This window comes from Vigna unguiculata, chromosome 2 (assembly GCF_037176805.1).
Source record: "Vigna unguiculata cultivar grain cowpea cultivar isolate G323 ecotype 2 chromosome 2, ASM3717680v1, whole genome shotgun sequence".
Taxonomy (NCBI): domain Eukaryota; kingdom Viridiplantae; phylum Streptophyta; class Magnoliopsida; order Fabales; family Fabaceae; genus Vigna; species Vigna unguiculata.
Genome location: NC_140793.1, coordinates 1,430,913 through 1,449,519, shown reverse-complemented (window position 1 = coordinate 1,449,519; position 18,607 = coordinate 1,430,913). Strand labels below are relative to the sequence as shown.

The following is an 18,607-nucleotide window of genomic DNA, read 5'->3' as shown; positions in this document are numbered from 1 at the left end:
AGTAAAAAAAAATTAAAAAAATCGAATTAGTAATGTTTTATTAGTTATTTGAGGTGTTATTTGAAAAAATAGTAAAATAAAGAATAATTTATTGTGTTTATGAATTTGTAAATTGAAAAAAATGAATTTGTATTGTATAGTAAGTGATTTTATGTGTAATTTCAAAATATAAAATTCAATTTAATTTTAAATTTTGTTTCATAATTTGTGAAGTATGAATTTTTTTTTTGTAATATGTGTTAACCAAAATTGGAATTATAAGCTTCTTTTAATTTTGGATAATTGTTAAAAATTTTATATTTTAAACATTGTAAATTTGTCTAAATTAATTTAGAAATGAAGGAAATAATTAAAATAATTTAAAACGATTTTATTATTGTATATGAAATTAATTTTTTATATGTTTTTGGTTTATGTAAAATAAGTAAGAATAAAAGATAATAAGAAAAGATGTGCTATTGAATGGAATGAAGTTTATATTTATCAAAGACAAATCAAAGTACAACATAAACTAAGTGGTTTGATGCAGATCATGAAAGTGCAGGGTTATTAGGACAATGATTTCTTATGTGTCCTTCAGTTCTATAATAGGAACACTTTCTTGATTGTCTTCCTTCCCTAATGTCCATCTCAGTCCTAATTCTACTTGATTTAGGACGACCCTTCTCAGTCCTTTTTGTGGCAGGATGAGGCCAAACCTGTGGCCTTTGGTATGGTGGCCAATATTCTTCATGTCTTAACTCGCCAAATAAATTGTCATATACTTTGACAATGACATCCAACCTGTAATGTGGACTTATGTACATGCTGAAGTCGTGATGTGCATGCTTGCAAGCTGCAATAACATGTGAACATGGTAGATGTAGTTTTTGAAACTTTCCACAATCGCACCACCTTTCATCTAACCTGACTACAAATTTTCCTGCCGGACGAACCTCTCTGGGATTGACCATCTCCTCCACTCTAAATCTTGTAGTATTTCTATCAAATTCAACGACGTGGTGCGTGTTGGACTTGGAGTCCGCATTTTGTGGGAAGTTCATCGCATATTCAGAATACACATGACCAGCACTAAGCATTGCAGTTATTTGTCTACCTCTTTTGGTAAAGTATGTGTTGCACCTGGTGTACGTGGCCAATACTATGGATGAAATTGGCAAATTTCTTGTCTTCTTCAAGAAAAAATTTATTACTTCAGCCAAATTTGTTGTTACGTGACCCCACCTTCTTCCTTGATCATATGCAAGACACCATTGTTCCCTTGGAATTTGGTCAACCCAAGCTGCTGCTTCTGAGTTGTCTTCTCTAATGATGTTGTAGTAGTAGTTACAACGTGGCTCCGTCAATGCGTACGCTGCAAATATAATTTTAAGAATAATTTGAGTTAATATTGGGTGTGGATAATTGACAGCCAAAAAATGAAAAGGACATATTTACATGTAATAACTTACCCATGTTGATGAGGTCCTTTTTAGAGTTGTATTCTTGAATCCTTTTGTAAAATTTTGTGCAATGTGTCGAATACAAAACACTTGTATGGAATTATGGCGGTCTGACATTAAGCATAAATTCTGTTGAGGCGTAATGTGTATCCTTAGGTTTTTAAGGAAAAAAAACCAAGCTTCAGCGGTTTCACCCTCTACTATAGCAAATGCGATGGGGAAAATGTTATTTCTCCCATCTTGTGCAACAGCTACTAGAATGGTGCCCCTATACCTTCTGTAAAGGAAAGTCCCATTGACTTGGACTATTGGTTTGCAAAATGAGAAGCCATCAATGCATGGTTTGAATGTCCAGAACACCCTTCGAAAGTGTTGTTGGTTTTGTAGGACGTCATCCCTATCTATAATTGGACTGGTTTTCAACTTGTATACAAATCCAGACAAATAAGTTTGCATGGCTTGTAGTAGGCACGACAATCAGTTGTATGATTGTTCCCAGTTTCCGTACACATCTTCAATTACTTGTTGTTTCGCCAACCATGCCTTTCTGTAGGTTGTGTTATATCCCATAGAGGTATGGATGGAAGAAATTATTGTTGCAATTGGTGTGGATGGGTTTGACTCCACCATTTGTCTTACGTGTTGAAAAATTATTCTTGAGCACAGGTGTCTGTGGTCTTGTGTTATGAGTTGTGTGGCACATGTGTGCACACCTTCAACTTTTCTAATTTCCCACACTTGGTCCCTTGTACGTAATATTGCCTGACATTTCCAAGGACACAACTGTTGTACACATTGCACCCTCAACCTTGTGGTGTTTGAGTGTGTCTTTTTGTAGGTGCAATGGTTTGTTATGTGGTACCTATTTAAAGCATCTAGAAGTTGTTCCTTTGTTTGGAACCTCATTCCTTGGGTCAGTGTACCAACATCGTGGTCAATGTTGTCATTCAACATTGTGTGGTGGTCATATGCGTTTGGGAATTCTTGGTGTGGGCTTGGGTTGTATTCCTCATATAATTGGAAGTGTTGTGGTGGGTTATAGGGGACATGTGTCTGAGGGTGAGGGTCTTGTTGTTGTATGGGGTGGACATCTAGTGTTTGGTCATGGTCATCATGTTCATAAAAAAATATATTGTCCTCATCTTCATTAAATGCGTCTAAGGATGCTGGAGGTAGACCTAGGTTTTCAACTTCTACCATAACTGGAGGAGAGGACCTTTGGGTGTTGTGATGTGCGGGAGTTTGAAAAATATTTGAGGTAGACGGACCGGTTAATAGTTCGGTATATGATTGTATATCATTTCCCCAATCCCCTAGGTAAGTAATGTTAAGGTCAAATAGTTGTTGTGGTTCAGTGTTTGGATGTGGATGTTGCGCATCAAAATGTGTTAAAGAAATATTTTCAGAAGGTCTCGTACCTGAGTTGTAGGTGATGCAGAGTTCAATAGATGTAACAGTTGGGGTGACTTGTATCATGTCGAAAGCGCCATCCAAGTCGTCGTCATCTTGGATCTGAGTGGTTGTGTATGTCACATGTTGGCCACAAACTTTAGTCGGAAATTTAAAGTGAATAACTGAAACTCCATCCCTTGGATCTCTATTTGCTTTCTCCATTATTATGCGAATAAGTTTGGATAAGCCGAAACCTCTATGGATGCGGATCATGATTGTCTTTGCAGATGCAAAGTAGGCACTAGTTTGAGCGTCACTAGCAATTTCTCCATCGTCGTATACACAGACAAACATTGACCCTTCCATCTTAGGTTGTAGTTGAACCTAACTTTCGATGATTTTTCAGAGTGCAGAGAAATTGCAAGATTAAGATTGTGACTTTAGAAAGTGATGGTAGTCTTTTATACCGAAATTAAAGTTATCATGTGACTTTCTATATGAACATGTGACTTGACGAGATTTAATGTTATCATGTGAGTGGCACGAGCTTTTATGTACTCATGTGATTCACACGACTTCGTATGTACCCATGTGAGTGGCACAAATTATTATGAACCCATGTGACGGGCACGACCTTCGATGTTAGCATGTGACTTGAGAACATTTTATAAGAGATTAGCATTTCATCATCCCCATTATGTAAGTTCAAATTCATTGAAATTAAAAGTTGCATAAACATATGATGAAAAAGAACGTAATAAATAAAATTACATACTTTAAATAAGAAAATATAAACCTCAATCTAAGTTGAGGGACATGTTGAAGTTATTAGAAAATTCAAAATAAACTTCGTCAGGGATTGCACTTCTATGCTTTGTTGTAATAAAGGCCATTATCTCAACTGAAAGATGACATGCTTTTGTCGTTCCCATGTAAAAAATGGACTCAACATTGTCATCTCCACACATCGTACAAGATCGATAGTGCATAATGTCGCCCGATATGAAGATCGGTAACCTGTAACGTAAGTCGACTTCATAGTCGTCCAACGTTGCACCATTGAATTCCTTGAGGATTGCTTGCTTAAGTTGGGACAGCATCATAGTATTTATTATGGTCACCCATGCCGTGTTGGAGCTAATGTATGTATCAGAATAGTTATCTTCAGCATAGATGCTGCCATTGTAGTACACCAACACAGTGAATGCTGTAGATGTCATTGAGGGGTAGGAGTGATATCGCACTGACTTGATTAGATTGATGAATGAATTTATGAAGGGCATTATTTATAGCCTGATTGGCTCAGTGTGGGATACAACAATGACAATTTTTGTTTGTTTATGTTAATGGTTTAGATTCAAAGTAGACAAATCGAACGCACAAGATTTAGATCCACTTTGCTGATCAACCAATGACTTTTTGATAGTGGTTTGTTTTGTAGTGATCTTTATTATGTGTTACAACTTTAATTATTTCGCATGTGATATGTCAGGTTATAATAAAAAGCACTGCACCTGATGAGTAGTATGCTCTAGTCAATGTCATCATGTGAAAGCAACATCACATACACAGTTCATATACACACTGCACGATGAATTCTAATAAGACTTTATCCCACTTTACTTTATCACGTGAACCCACTTTATTGCAAGGGTCAACATTTTTTTTTGACCATGAAGTAACCAATCCGCTTATAAATTATTAGGTCGTTCAGTTCACAACCATAACTGCTTATTACCAAAACAAAGATGGTGCTCCATCACGAAAATGACATTCACAATAGTTTTCTTGTTGCTGTTAACTACGAAGGTCGCATTAATTGTGCTTTTTATGTGTCAACTACTATGAATTTACAAATGTTGAAAGAAGAAATTGCAAGCTATCGTTGCTGCAGTCAAGGAAGAAGAGTCAAAGATGTATGGTTTCACAAGCCTGTGTTAAGACGTTGGGATCAGTATGAAACAATTAAGCTCATTAAGAATGATGATGTTCGCGACATGGTTGTCTTCTTCCTTCCACTCCCACATGATCTCCCAATGAAGCTTTCCGTGACCTTACATCCTGCTGAAGGTGACAATTTGGATGCAACAACCTCAACTGCAACTAGTAATGTCGATGATTAAGGCTTAGTTCGTTATGTGTTTATGGAAGTCTTTAAATTATGTGTTGTAATGTTTGTCATTGGTACTTAATTTCCAATAAAGACTTAAGTGTGTGCAATGTAAAAAAAGTATTTGTGTGTAATGGAACTTTTATTGAAGTACTAAGTACCTGTTTTTGAAGGACATTATCTACGGTTTAATATTTGTTATCGTATCTTAAACTTCTGTCATTGATTCAATTCCATAAGACACTATTGTCATTAACACAAGAAATAAAATTTACAAAGTCATTCACTTGAATTCGGTGTACACCTTCTTTTACAACTAAGCACAAATTGTCCTTGCACATTAATCCCTTGTTAGATTCACATTAATGACCCTTTATTAGTACTGAGCACCTATTCTAAACCTAATTTATGTAAAATTAAATAAAATATGTTGGTATTCACAAATATTTCGTTGTTTGGGCCATAGTTCTGAAAAGGTCTCTACACTGTGTAGTCACCATCATGCAGGCTTTAGTCAACCTCATGCAGACTTTAGTCACCATCATGCAGGCTTTAGTCACCAACATCGACAGGCTTTAGTCACCATCATGTTGTGCAAAAAACGTGTAAGGAATGTGATTCGTTTGTGTAATCCAACGGCTAACTTTTCCCTTGGCAAGTCTTGAGTCGTCTATAAATGTTGAATGTTGTTGTTTTCAATTCAAGTTATCGTCATCAAATCTACAAAGAGTTTATCAAGATGTTGTTATGGAAACCACAACAACACAGGGCCACATACATTTCTGCTCGGGTATGTTAATTGCATTTTTAATTTACACACGTAATTATTAAAAATAATCACATCTTTTTCTTTTTTTGGTTTAGGACACGGAAGGGAGCATTGTGTTGTCTTATTGTCACTCAATGCCAGAACCTCATCCAAGTATTGTGCCTGTAATACAAGAAGCAGGGTTTGGCGGTGTGGCTAAATTGCGACATCTAAAGGTTGACCATTGTTTAGTCACTGCCTTGGTTGAAAGATGGAGGCCTGAAACACACACATTTCACTTTCCAACTGGAGAATGCACCATAACCTTGGAAGATGTGTCACTTCAATTGGGTCTTTGTGTTGACGGACATCCTATCATTGGTCCAACTATGTTGGATTGGGACGAGATGTGTGATAACTTATTAGGTTTAACACCAGTAAAGGGGGAATCCATTGTCGGTTCTATGATAAAACTTAAATGGTTAAGGGATAATTTGTTGCCTATAGATGAAAATTCTAGTATTGAGGTCATTCATACACATGCTAGGGCCTATATATTAGGAATGATAGGTGGTGTTTTAATGCCAGATAAAACTGGAAATAAAGTACATTTAATGTACTTGAACTACTTGAGTAATCTTCGAAGAACCAGTAGATATAGTTGGGGTTCAGCGTGTTTGGCTGTCTTGTACAGAGAGATGTGCAGAGCAACCGATGCACGTGCAAGGACTATGGGTAGATGTGCTTCGTTGTTACAATCATGGGCATGGTTTCACATGCCTTTTCTTGCACCCATTTCAAGAGTTCCACCAACTTTCCCACTAGTTCGCCAATGGAGCGACGGTCGAGTATTGAACTACAGAAATGTCCCCCACAATGATTTAGTCGGATACCGAGCAAGGATAGATCACATGCAACAAAATCAGGTAACATTATAGATTTGTGTACCGATAAATGGTTGTAACTTAATGATTGACATTTTCAATGATTGTTGTAGTTTATTTGAGTTCCTTATGAGGGATTGGGCTCTATAATTGATGTTGGAGCATATCGTGACCAAGCAATATGGATATCATGCACAAGTTTAATTTGTTTTGCCATTGTCGAATGACACCAGTCCAACAGGGTCAAGTTACAATTTCGCCTATCACAGGACATCCCTGAAGAACCCAACAACCTTGATCATTTACATAAAGTAGACATGAGGGGGCGACAAGATGAGAACTAGGTTACTAGACATGCGCAATGGATATAGGTATGGAATAACCAGCGTGACCTTACGTTGACTGAAGTACCGATGCTTGGGCCACTTCAACACACAATGGAGTACATGTCATGGTATACTTCAAACTCATTTTTATATTTGTCAGTTCCATAAATGTTAAATGATCCTAGAATGCATCGTCAATCAACATCGACAAATGTCCCTCTACCACCACAAACTACGCATGACTTAAACACTCCTCCTCCACCACAAGGTATGGAGGGAATAAGGAATTCAATTTCACCAAACTCAGAACTAGGCATACCAAGTATGTTTGCAACTTATGATAAAACTCCACCTTTTGCACAACCGTGGTTGCATACATATTCCCAAAGTCTAAATTTCTTTGAAGGTTTGCATCAACCACAACAAGACTCAGTTTACTACGTCCACAATCCTTACACACAAGCATCATCATCTGCTGCAAATGATGATCATGAACCTGATGAGGAACATGAACGACCACCTTCACAGGTTGAAGAACCTAGACCTGAAGTGCATAGGAGGAACCCCACCAGAAACAGGCGTCGACCTCGGTGTGGAACTGGACACCACTACGGTGATTAAAAGGACAAATATGTACTTTAATATTGTATTACATATGTATTAGGTTGTCTTTATGTGTTTGTAAGAGTTTGTCATGTTTAACACAAATTCGCATATCAGTAATGCAAGAACTTAATCATTCCAAATGCTTCATTGCTAAATAGTGAACAACAACTTCTTTAGATAAAGTGAACAAGTTCAACCATCTTAAAGTACAATGTTAAAACATATAAAAGAAAACTAAATATGAACAAAGTTGTCACACTTCTCAAGGCATGAAAGTGCCACTATTGAAGTTCATGTGCAAAACATTGCACTTGGGTTACCATTTATTAAGTCACGGGTTGACACATAGGGAATGAATTCATATGTTGTTAATTAAATTACAAAAATTTTATTCCTTAACTCACCAACATATACTCCCCACGAGAGTGAAGATTGAAATAAGTTTTGTACATCCTTTCACACATGTTCAAAATGTATACTACAGGTTAGCACTTATGTACCAATGGGTAACCAAAAATACTGCACACTGGTAGTGAAGAAGAAATATATACACCTTTAGTTTCCTTTTCCAAACAACAAATAGGGGCAAACTAGATTCACTTGAAGGAATATGAGTATGAAGATTTAACTTTATCATATGAACTCAAGGCATGAAAGTGCCACTATTGAAGTTATTGAAGAAAGAAAAAATTCATGTGCAAAACATTGCACCTGGGTTACCATTTATTAAGTCACGGGTTGGCACATCGGGAATGAATTCATATGTTGTTAATTAAATTACAAATATTGTATTCCTTGACTCACCAACATATACTCCCCACTGATAATGAAGAGAGTGAAGATTGAAATAAGTTTTGTACATCCTTTCACACATGTTCAAAATGTATACCATAGGTTAGCACTTATGTATCCATGGGTAAGCAAAAATACTGCACAGTGGTTTCACACATCCTTTCACACTTTCTGCTTTTTCCCTTCCAATTTGCATTTCCACCTTTTGTTTTTTCTCTTTTCGCATGCTTCCAAAGAAAACCAACGTGAAAATTGAAAAGAATTAAAAAAAAAAGAAAGTGACAATAAAACGTCAAGTTGTGAGTGAAGTTCTCAATAAATGGATGTTAATATATCATTTTCCTTAAACTTAATACCTACTATAAATTCTAACAATAAATTTTACATTATTTATTTTTGTGTAAAAATAAATATTTTATCAATAAAATTCTGATAAACAAATCAAAATACAAATATATAAATAAAAAATAATTCATACTTCAAACAAATTTTTTAATTTAAAATATTTAATAAACATTAAAAAATAAATAATACAACACCACATTAAACATTATATATTAAATAATTTATTTAATTATTTCTATTTTATTGATAAAAAAAATAAAAATTAATTATATTTATTTTAAAAAAACTTTATGTTTCCATCATTAAAAAAAAAACCAGTACAGAATTCGGGTCCCTAGGGACCCAATTCAGACTGGTACGAGAAAAAAAAATTGCAAAATTGAATTTAGAATTCGGTTGCCCGGAAACCGAATTCTCAAAGTAAAATAAAATTGTGCTATGCATGTAAATATTGTGCACAGTATGCTATCCGGGGAATATTTTGGAAAAAGTGTGCTACATGGGGAAAAAATCAAAAAACTGTGCCTCATTAAGATCTTTATCAGTAAAAAAATCCAATTTATGAAAAATAATAAAATTAAGGAAAAATAGTACACATCTCTTCATGAGAATCAATTCTTCAATTATTGCTTGTTAGTGTGTGAATTATAACATACAGAAAAGGAAAAATTTTCAATGCAATAATTTCATTAATCAATGTATTATATTATAAATATTTTAAAATTATTAAAAAATATTATTACAAATAATAATGTATCTAATATAATAAATTGTGAACGTATAAATATAACCATTATAAATATATAGAAAATCAAAACTAATTAACTAATAACAATATAAAAATGTTGTACGACAAAATTATATATATGTTCAATAATATATAAATATATGTGTAAGGATGGACTATATAAAAGTAAGAAATTAGGAATGAATAAATGCAAACTGTTTCGGGTGTAGGGACCAAGCACCTACTTCCAACACTCAAATTACCCTTGAGTCCTTTGTCCTTTGTCCTCCTTAATGAGCTTATATAGTTCTTTCTCTTGCTTAGCGTCTTCTCTCCTCTCATTTGGCTGGTCGGGCGATCGGGGTACCTGTCTAAAAGGTTCCGATACTTAAGTCAGTTTAAGACTGATCGGTAGGTAGCAGTCAATGCTGTAATAAAATGCGAGTTGAAGGTGCTAACCAACTTACCTTGGGTTTCTATTTATAGTTTTTGGTTTGGGCCTGTGATTAGGGTTTCTTAATCATGGCCCAATTGCGTTTTAAACCTGATTATTGATCCAGGTTTTGGAGTGGCCGCACAACCGATGGGTCGTGCGTCCTGTCGGTTGTCTTCATAAATGAGGGTCCGCCTGACCGATGGTCCTCGGTCTGCCTGACCGATGGTCCGACGATAGGCCATACTGTACACAAGCCCCCCAAGCCTTGAGCAATGTTAGAGATGAAGTGAAAAGGGTTTATCAAAAAGCCCAATCGAGGCATAATGAAATGATAGGATTCTTTGTTGATGACGATCAGCTTACGTGTTTGCCTCACTTTGGTTATTTATTTGTTAAGTAGCTCGCGTAGAGGCGTTCGTTTTGACAGCGCGTGTCACTTATACCCTATCGCAGTTCCGTTTGACCGCTTGGGTCAGTGCTGTTCAAATGGGGCTTTCGAGAAAGCTCACCCCTTGATCGAACAAGCTAGGTTCGGGTCCCGTAAGGAGCATCGGTTGGTCGACCATCATTGAAAAGCTATTTTTAGCTAAGTTATTGTAAAGCCCTGTAGGGGTGTTCCTTTTGACAGCGTGTGTCACTTATACCCTATCGGGGTTTTGTTTGACCGCTTTGGTCGGTCGGTCGGCATTGGAAAGCAATTTTTAGCTGTTATTGTAAAGTCCTATAGGGGCGTTCCTTTTGACAGCGCGTGTCACTTATACCCTATCAGAGTTTCGTTTGACCGCTTGGGTCGATGCTGTTCGAACGGGGCTTTAGAGAAAGCTCACCCCTTGATCGAACAAGCTTGGTTCGGGTCCCGTAGGGAGCCTCGATCGGCCTATCGACCCATCGGCCTATCGGCATTGAAAAGCTATTTTTAGCTAAGTTATTGTAAAGCCATGTAGGGGCGTTCCTTTTGACATCGCGTGTCACTTATACCCTATCGGGGTTTCGTTGGACCACTTGGGTCGGTGCTGTTCGAACGGGGCTTTCGAGGAAGCTCGCCCTTTGATCGAACAGGCTTGGTTAGGGTCCCGTAGGGAGCCTCGGTCGGCCTATCGGCTCATCGGCCTATCGACATTGGAAAGCTATTTTTAGCTAAGTTATTGTAAAGCCCTGTAGGGGCATTCCTTTTGACAACGCGTGTCACTTATACCCTATCGGGGTTTCGTTTGACCGCTTGGGTCGGTGCTGTTCGAAGGAGGCTTTCGAGGAAGCTCACCCTTTGATCGAACATGCTTAGTTCGGGTCCCGTAGGGAGCCCCAGTCGACCTATCGGCCTATCTTCCATCCTCTGCTGCACGAGTGTCTACTCACCCCTCCGACTACAGGCCACGACCTGATAGTCCACACGTGGGAATAACTTTGCCACAACATCTCACCGTGACACCAAGTGGAGCTCCCCAAAACAAACATAAGTTTGTAGTTGTTCCAGACTGTAACATCCCTAGGGAATATTACTTAAAAATAAATAATAAAAGAAATAATTATATTAAAAGTCATCTCGATAAAAATCCCAACGCGAGAAAATTTTAAATTCATTAAAAGAGCGTGCCAAAACTCATAACATAAACATCAGAGTGTTACAAATTTCCAAAATTTCATGTTCATAATAAAACATAATAAATACACGAGGGAAAAACCCTAGCTCTAATCCTCAAAGCTAGCCCTCACTCCGTCGGCTGGATATCATCAGCTCCACCTGTATCAATATCTGCTCCCGTGTAACGAATCACACGATCATCGCCATACACAAACACACAAACAAGAAAGGGTGAGCTGTGAAAATAGAATAACAGGTATGTAAAAAAATAAGATGACATCATATACCCATCTTATTAATTCTACTTATTTCTTGGCCAAGACCTTAACCCCCAAGGCTTTAAAGCCCTCCAATCATATAAATGGTTAGCCTTGGACTCGGGAACATGATGCTCACACGAACCTGCCCGCTCGTGGTCTTGCCTCTACGAACCTCCCCGCTCGTAGTCCTGCTCTACGAACCTCCCCGCTCGCAGTCCTGCTCTACGGACTTGCCCGCCCGTAGTCCAACATATGTGATCCACCAGCCCCGTACCTCCCCGCACGTGGCATCTCTCAACGTGAGCACGGAACATACGAACCTACCTCGCTCGTATCCCCACGTGAGAGTAACTGGATATGAACCTCCCCGCTCATATCATCACATGTTAACCACCATCCATGAACCTACCCGCTCATGGCACAGCATCTCCCAATCCAAGTGTAGCATCATAGCTCAAACAACACACCAAGAAAACAAAAGACAGCAGCATCTCCGCCTGGCTCTGCCCACACGCCGCCAGGTGAAATTGCTCAAGACCGCCTGCGGTATTCACTAACCGCCAGGCGCCAGCGTCCTCTCAGACCCACTACTTTCTCGTCACCGCCTGGCGGAGCACACCGTGCCGCCAGGCGATGAAACAATACAGGGACCACTGACGCTAGTCCCATCGCCTGGCGCACCTACCCGTGCCGCCAGGCGCTGTATCAGTAGTAGAACGTCTTTAGTTTTTAACACCTCAATCAATCTAATTTGCTACGTGGCTCCATTCCAAGCGCCCAAATAAAGACTCCTCTATGGAATGCACATTATTGTTAGTCTACAACTATCATAAATATCAAGCACCTAAACTTTACAATGGCCAAACCATCGATTTAAGTTTTCACAGTACCTGAGCATTAACATAGTCAACAATTCAATATCTTCCCTCACACTACCAAGTATACTACACTGTAATAGCCAAAGCTTTACTTCCCTTATTCTTAGAATACTTTTTCCATAATTCCTCATGCATAATCATACTCAACCACAATTTTCCTCCAGTACCTATAACTTTAATCCTATGCAATAAATAACATGACCAATTATCATCCCCTAGTGCATATATCCCCAATTGTCACCTAGCATAAGTAAGTCTTATTCAGTACCTATCCAGTCACACGTAAACAAATACTAGGCTTCCAACCAGGATCTCTTAACTAAAATTTTCCCTTCTCCCTTTCCTCCTTTGATAATCCATTCAACACCATAAACTACCATCCTCACAGTTAATCACCATAGTACGTCGTCCCTTTCTATGTTACCAAATTATCGTGGACCTCACACACTCCAAATCCTCCCTCAGTTTCTATTTCCAAAATCTCGCAGAACTGCCTCCTGACCGCGCTATCGCCTGGCGGCGCTTTGCTTGCCGCCAGGCGGAGCATCAGTGCCTGCACTAACCAGGCTTATTCACACCTGCGACAAGGTCCACCCTTTTACCAGTTTTCATTCCCATCACTTATACTCTCGAGATATAACAATACATATATAATTGACTAGTTTCCTGACCTTAATTCAATTCATATAGGCCTCTCGATCTTTACCCTCTCGAATAACCCGATTCGATTCATGCACGAGTATACCTAGGACTTTACCATACTCTGAATTTCAATTGATTTTAGACCAACAAGGTATCCAATAAAAGCTATACAAATAAATTTCAGAACCCATACTGGCTCTCATACATACAACATCAAAACCACGAAAATAAAACGCGAACAGAGTCGCGCCGCCTGGCAGAAATTCATCGCCGCCAGGCGGATCATGCCAAATCAAGAACAACATAGCAAACCTGATGTGCCGCCTGGCGGTAGGGGATGAACCGCCAGGCAGTTTCTGGAAAAATCCAGAAACTCCAATCAAATAGTGCAGAAACGATACAGGAATCATGCTATAATTCAAGGCATTGTACAATTATTCAATTACAATCACAAAAGACCGAAAACAACTCCCTTAACCTGGAAATTGCTTCAAATTTCGAATTGGTGTGAGTGTGCTCCAATCAAAATCTCCTTTGCCCTTGCTCACACTCCCACGCTAGTTTCTTCTCCTCACTTTCCCTCTGCTTTCAGTCCCAATTCACCAGAACCTTCTGTCCAAGTCTTCCACGTACCACAACACCTCTCCTTTCACTAATTCACTCTCTCTTTTTGGCTTATGAGTAATCTATTCACTCATTAACTTTCCTAAACGAAAATTACCTTAAATGGGGTTTAATAGCTATTCAGTGGATCATCAATATGATTTTTCAGCCCCTTAGACAACTAAGTTAAGCTGCCCTTTTCAAATTCCATGCAAAAATAAAAGTGCCCTAAAAAGGAAGTTTAATTTGATTCTTAGCAAGACTTGAACCCATAACCCATCAATTAGCAGCTCAAGTGCACAACCAATTCAACCAATTCACAATTGTTAATTCCATCCATTCTAAGGTTATGTGCCCACATCATGCATTCCGGTATATAGCATAAAAATTCATAATTTAAATAACACAAAATGGCACACATAGGACTCGAACTCAAGTCCTCTCACACAATCAAAGTACTGTCAACCACATGAGCTAGTACTTTTCCATGTCATAGTTCCTCACATTAATTGTTTTAAATGTTTCTATTACCCGCCATAATTAAATAATTATTTAAATAACTATTTAATTTTCTCGGGTCTTACACAAACTTCCAAAACTCTATTTGAATGCACTGAAGAGGGCAATCACTCAAACCTCGTCGTACGAGCCACAACTCGCACACTCCACTGGACTTCCTAAACCACCAGGCTACAACCTAGAGTGGTCACGCGTTACCCCAATACAAGATGCACTCGTAATTGGGCCCCCAGCCAAAACCTCGCATCATGAACATCACCTAAAGTTGTGTAGAAACTCTTCATCGCGGACCATCACTGGACCAAAACCGTTTGGCGCGCATCACACGCCGCTAGACGGAATATAGGTCCAGACCGCCTGGCAGGCATCTCACACCGCTAGGCACCAAGCACCATCAGGAAATTTGCTGCACCGTCACCGCCTAGCGGACCTCCAGCCTGCCGCAAGGGGCCACGCACCATCAAGGCTACTGTTGCACCATTCCGCCTGGCAGAACCATCCCTACCGCCAGGCGCCCTGCTCGCACTGTGACTATTGTCACTGATTTATGTTCCGTCCGCCTGGCGGCTCGGCCATGCCGCTAGGCGCCATACCAGTAGCGCAATGCTACTGGTTTCTTGGCACTTGAACAAATCCCCAAAGAATCTCAATCATACAACACACCAATTGATAGTATAATTATGGCACTCCAAGCAAGGTTCTATTGCTACTTTAACATCCATACAATTTAATCATGGAACCAATAATTTTTCGATATAGCATATATCCCTTACACCACCCAAACAGTGAAGCATGCAATATAGCCCACTTTCCAAGTATCAATCTTCTTCATACAAGCCAATCCCCTCAACCAAATTACACATTCTACTGTACATTCCTTATCTTACTATTAGGCTAATGCAAAAATTATCCAATTTGCATCACCCCGTACCCTAATTACAAAATTCACATAACGATGGTCCTTATCTTATTTCCTTACACAACATTATTAATTCAGTGAAAACCTTCCCATCATCACATTAGCATACATACGAGAATTACAGTTTATCACATACCACAAAGTATTTAAAATAGTCCCTACACTATATTTCACTAACCCCTTTCACTTGTTTCAACCTCCTTTATTCTCTATGTAATTATATTCATACCCACTCTTAATTTTAGTCATGATTACAAAACACCCCCAACTATTTTACCAACATTTGTCCTATCATGATTTCACGTGCACACTTCACGCATAATTCATAGATTTTCCATTTTAACATCCTTTCATCCAAAACAATGCTCTCATCAAAATACAGATCATGCTTATTCATTTTTAACTCCAACATGAACCCTAAATTCCCAAGTTCATTCACAATTCAATAACACATCACACATACATTCAATCTCAGTTCCACAAACACATAACCGCATAACAATTTTATATTTTTGTACCAGGACACAATTCAATCAGTACAATCTCTCAGCACGCAACAAAAACGAGAGCATTGGCCCAACCAGTACGTGTCGCCTGGCGGTACATACAACGCCGCTAGGCGGTGCATAGGGAAAAACCCAGAATTGGGTTCTGTGACATGTGTCGCCTGGCGGGTCTCCAACGCGCCAAGCGGTTTTTGGAAATTTCCAGAAACGCGAGATTTTAAAGCGAATCATGGCAGCACAACATCATACAGTCATCTATTTAAAAGCACAATCATATAATCAATATTAAGAACGAAGTGGAACTCCCCTAACCTGGATTCTTTGCTTAATTTGATAAATTCGCTATCTCCTCCTTGTTCGCTAATATCCTTCTTGCTCTTCTACCAACTCAGACCCAAAACCTCACCCAACACTTACCAAAACTCTCAATTTCGTGCTATGTTTCTGATAAAATTTCAACCTTGCCAAAACCTTTCCTAATACTCTAATTTTGCCTTTTAAATGGTGCTTTAAAGTTAGGTCAATAATGCAAAATGAAAATGCAACTTAATTGGTGGTTAATTGCCATTCATTATCCCATTATGGGCTGTTTTACAGCCACCCTTGGCTGCTAGAGGGTTTTCATTAACCCTTCCCATTCCATCCAAATCTAACATTAGCAAAAACAAAGTTTAATTTAGGTTCCCCCAAGGCTTGAACCCATAACCATGCAATTGCCAAGTCAATACCAAACCATCATGCCAATTCCTATTTCATGCCAACTAATATAATTCAAATATTATATTCTTAATTAACACGCACATTCATATTATTAAAACAATAAAAATTAAATAACACACAAATGGCATACTTAGGACTTGAACCTAAGCCCTCTCACACAACCAAAGTACTCTCAACCACTTGAGCTAGTACTTTTCCACATCATACCAATCAGAATTTAATTCCATAAAGGCTTCTACTACCCACATTTATTAATAATTATTTATTTAATTATTTAAATTTTGTGGGTCTTACACATATGATTGGGATAACCCATGAGATGACACATATTTACTAATGGGATATTTAACTTTGGCTTGGAGGTCTGGTTTATATTTAGCTAGAGGTTGACCACGGTTAAAACGGGGTGGAAGATTATACTGGATAGTAGTATACTCAATGTTTGATGTGTTGGTGGTCTCATGCATACAAGGATCAATTTCATGATCATTTTCGTCTAAATTAGTATCATCAAGGGTAGGATCAATCGAAACAATTTCATGATTAGTTTCAACTACATTAGTATTATCATATATAGGATCAGAAGGTACCTCTAAAGAGTCAAGTCGAACCTGTGGAGAAGATTAAGCCAATTGGTTAGGATTAGAAGGCACTGTATTATCCAAAGGAGAAGTTTCCATATTTAGGATTGGCTCACTTCCTGCAGAATGATCCTCAAACGATAATTTATCTTTACAGTATAATTTTATATCTAGGATATCAAACATACTAACTCATAATTATGCACTTCACTTTCATTGCCACCCTGAAGTATAGAATCAACATAAAAAACTATGCTCATTAAATGTCACATCCATAGAGATATAAAATTTCTTTGATGGTGGATGGTAAGCACGATAGCCTTTTTTAGTTGATCCATACCCAACAAAAACACATTTTAAAGCTCGTTCTTCAACTTTTTTACGTTGATGTGGGTGTAAGTGAACATATATAATCTAACGTCCTAGCCAAAAATTACTTATTTGCATATTAAAATAGAAATTAGTAATAAAATTGCATTTATTAAGAAGTACTTTCCCAAAAATGCGGGAAATTTAAATCTACTTCAACATGCCAATTATAACTAGAATCCATATGGCGTTCAATTATTACAAACATAAATTTTTCATAAAATCCATTACAAAATATTCCATAAACATTATTAAGTAAAAATCCCCGGTTGGCTCCACTCTGCGTCTAAGCATCCACCTGCTAACCTACATCACATCTACTCCCATGTAACGAGTTACATGATCATCGCCAAACACACATAGATAGGGTGACCTCAATTACAATAAAATTACAACATGCAATAGTAAAGCATTTAAAACCATGACTCGTGTTAGCACCCCACTACTCAACTACTCGCCTCTCCGACTATAGGCCACCACCTAATAGTCCACACGTAGAAATAATTTGCCACGGCCACGATCCGTGACACCAAGTGGATTTCCCCAATACGAACCACATTCCGTATTTGTCCCTAGACTACCAAACTCAATCAGTTACATTGAAGAGGGAAATCTTCCAGAACCCCACCGTACGAGTCACGATATCGCACACTCCACTGGAGTTCCAAAACCACCAGGCTACAACCTCGAGTGGCCACGTGTTACCCCAATACAAGTTACACTTGAAACTGACCCCCCATCAAAGCATCACATCATTACCTCCATCCAAAGTTGTGTAGAAATCCTCCTCACGATCCAACTCTGCACCCAAAATCGTTTGGCGCACCTCTCGTGTCGCTAGGCGGAACTTTGTTCCAGACCGCTTGGTAGTCTCCTTGTGTCGCCAGGTGACACTCCCTTCTAGTGTTTCTGTCAATGAACTCCGCCTGGCGAACCCTTCCCTATCGCCAGGCGCCCTTCAAGTCCAGTGGCCACTGCCACTATTTCGTATCAATATCGCTTAGCGACTCGTCCCACATCGCCAGGCGCCATACCAGTAGCGCAAATGCTACTAGTTTTTGCACTTTGGAACAGGTTCTCATGACCTCAAACACGCAACACATAAAACTTAGCACCCTTACAACTATTTAGTCATCACACTATGATTAATTTATCATACCATACAATTTATAGCTTCCAAAATAAAGTCATACTCCCATTCACCCCTCATGCACTCCATT

General features: G+C 38.5%; 1 pseudogene; it reads right to left on the bottom strand.

The window, feature by feature from the left end:
- Positions 1–530: 530 nt before the first annotated feature.
- Positions 531–3,200, bottom strand: LOC114173574 (uncharacterized; annotated as a pseudogene).
- Positions 3,201–18,607: the final 15,407 nt, after the last annotated feature.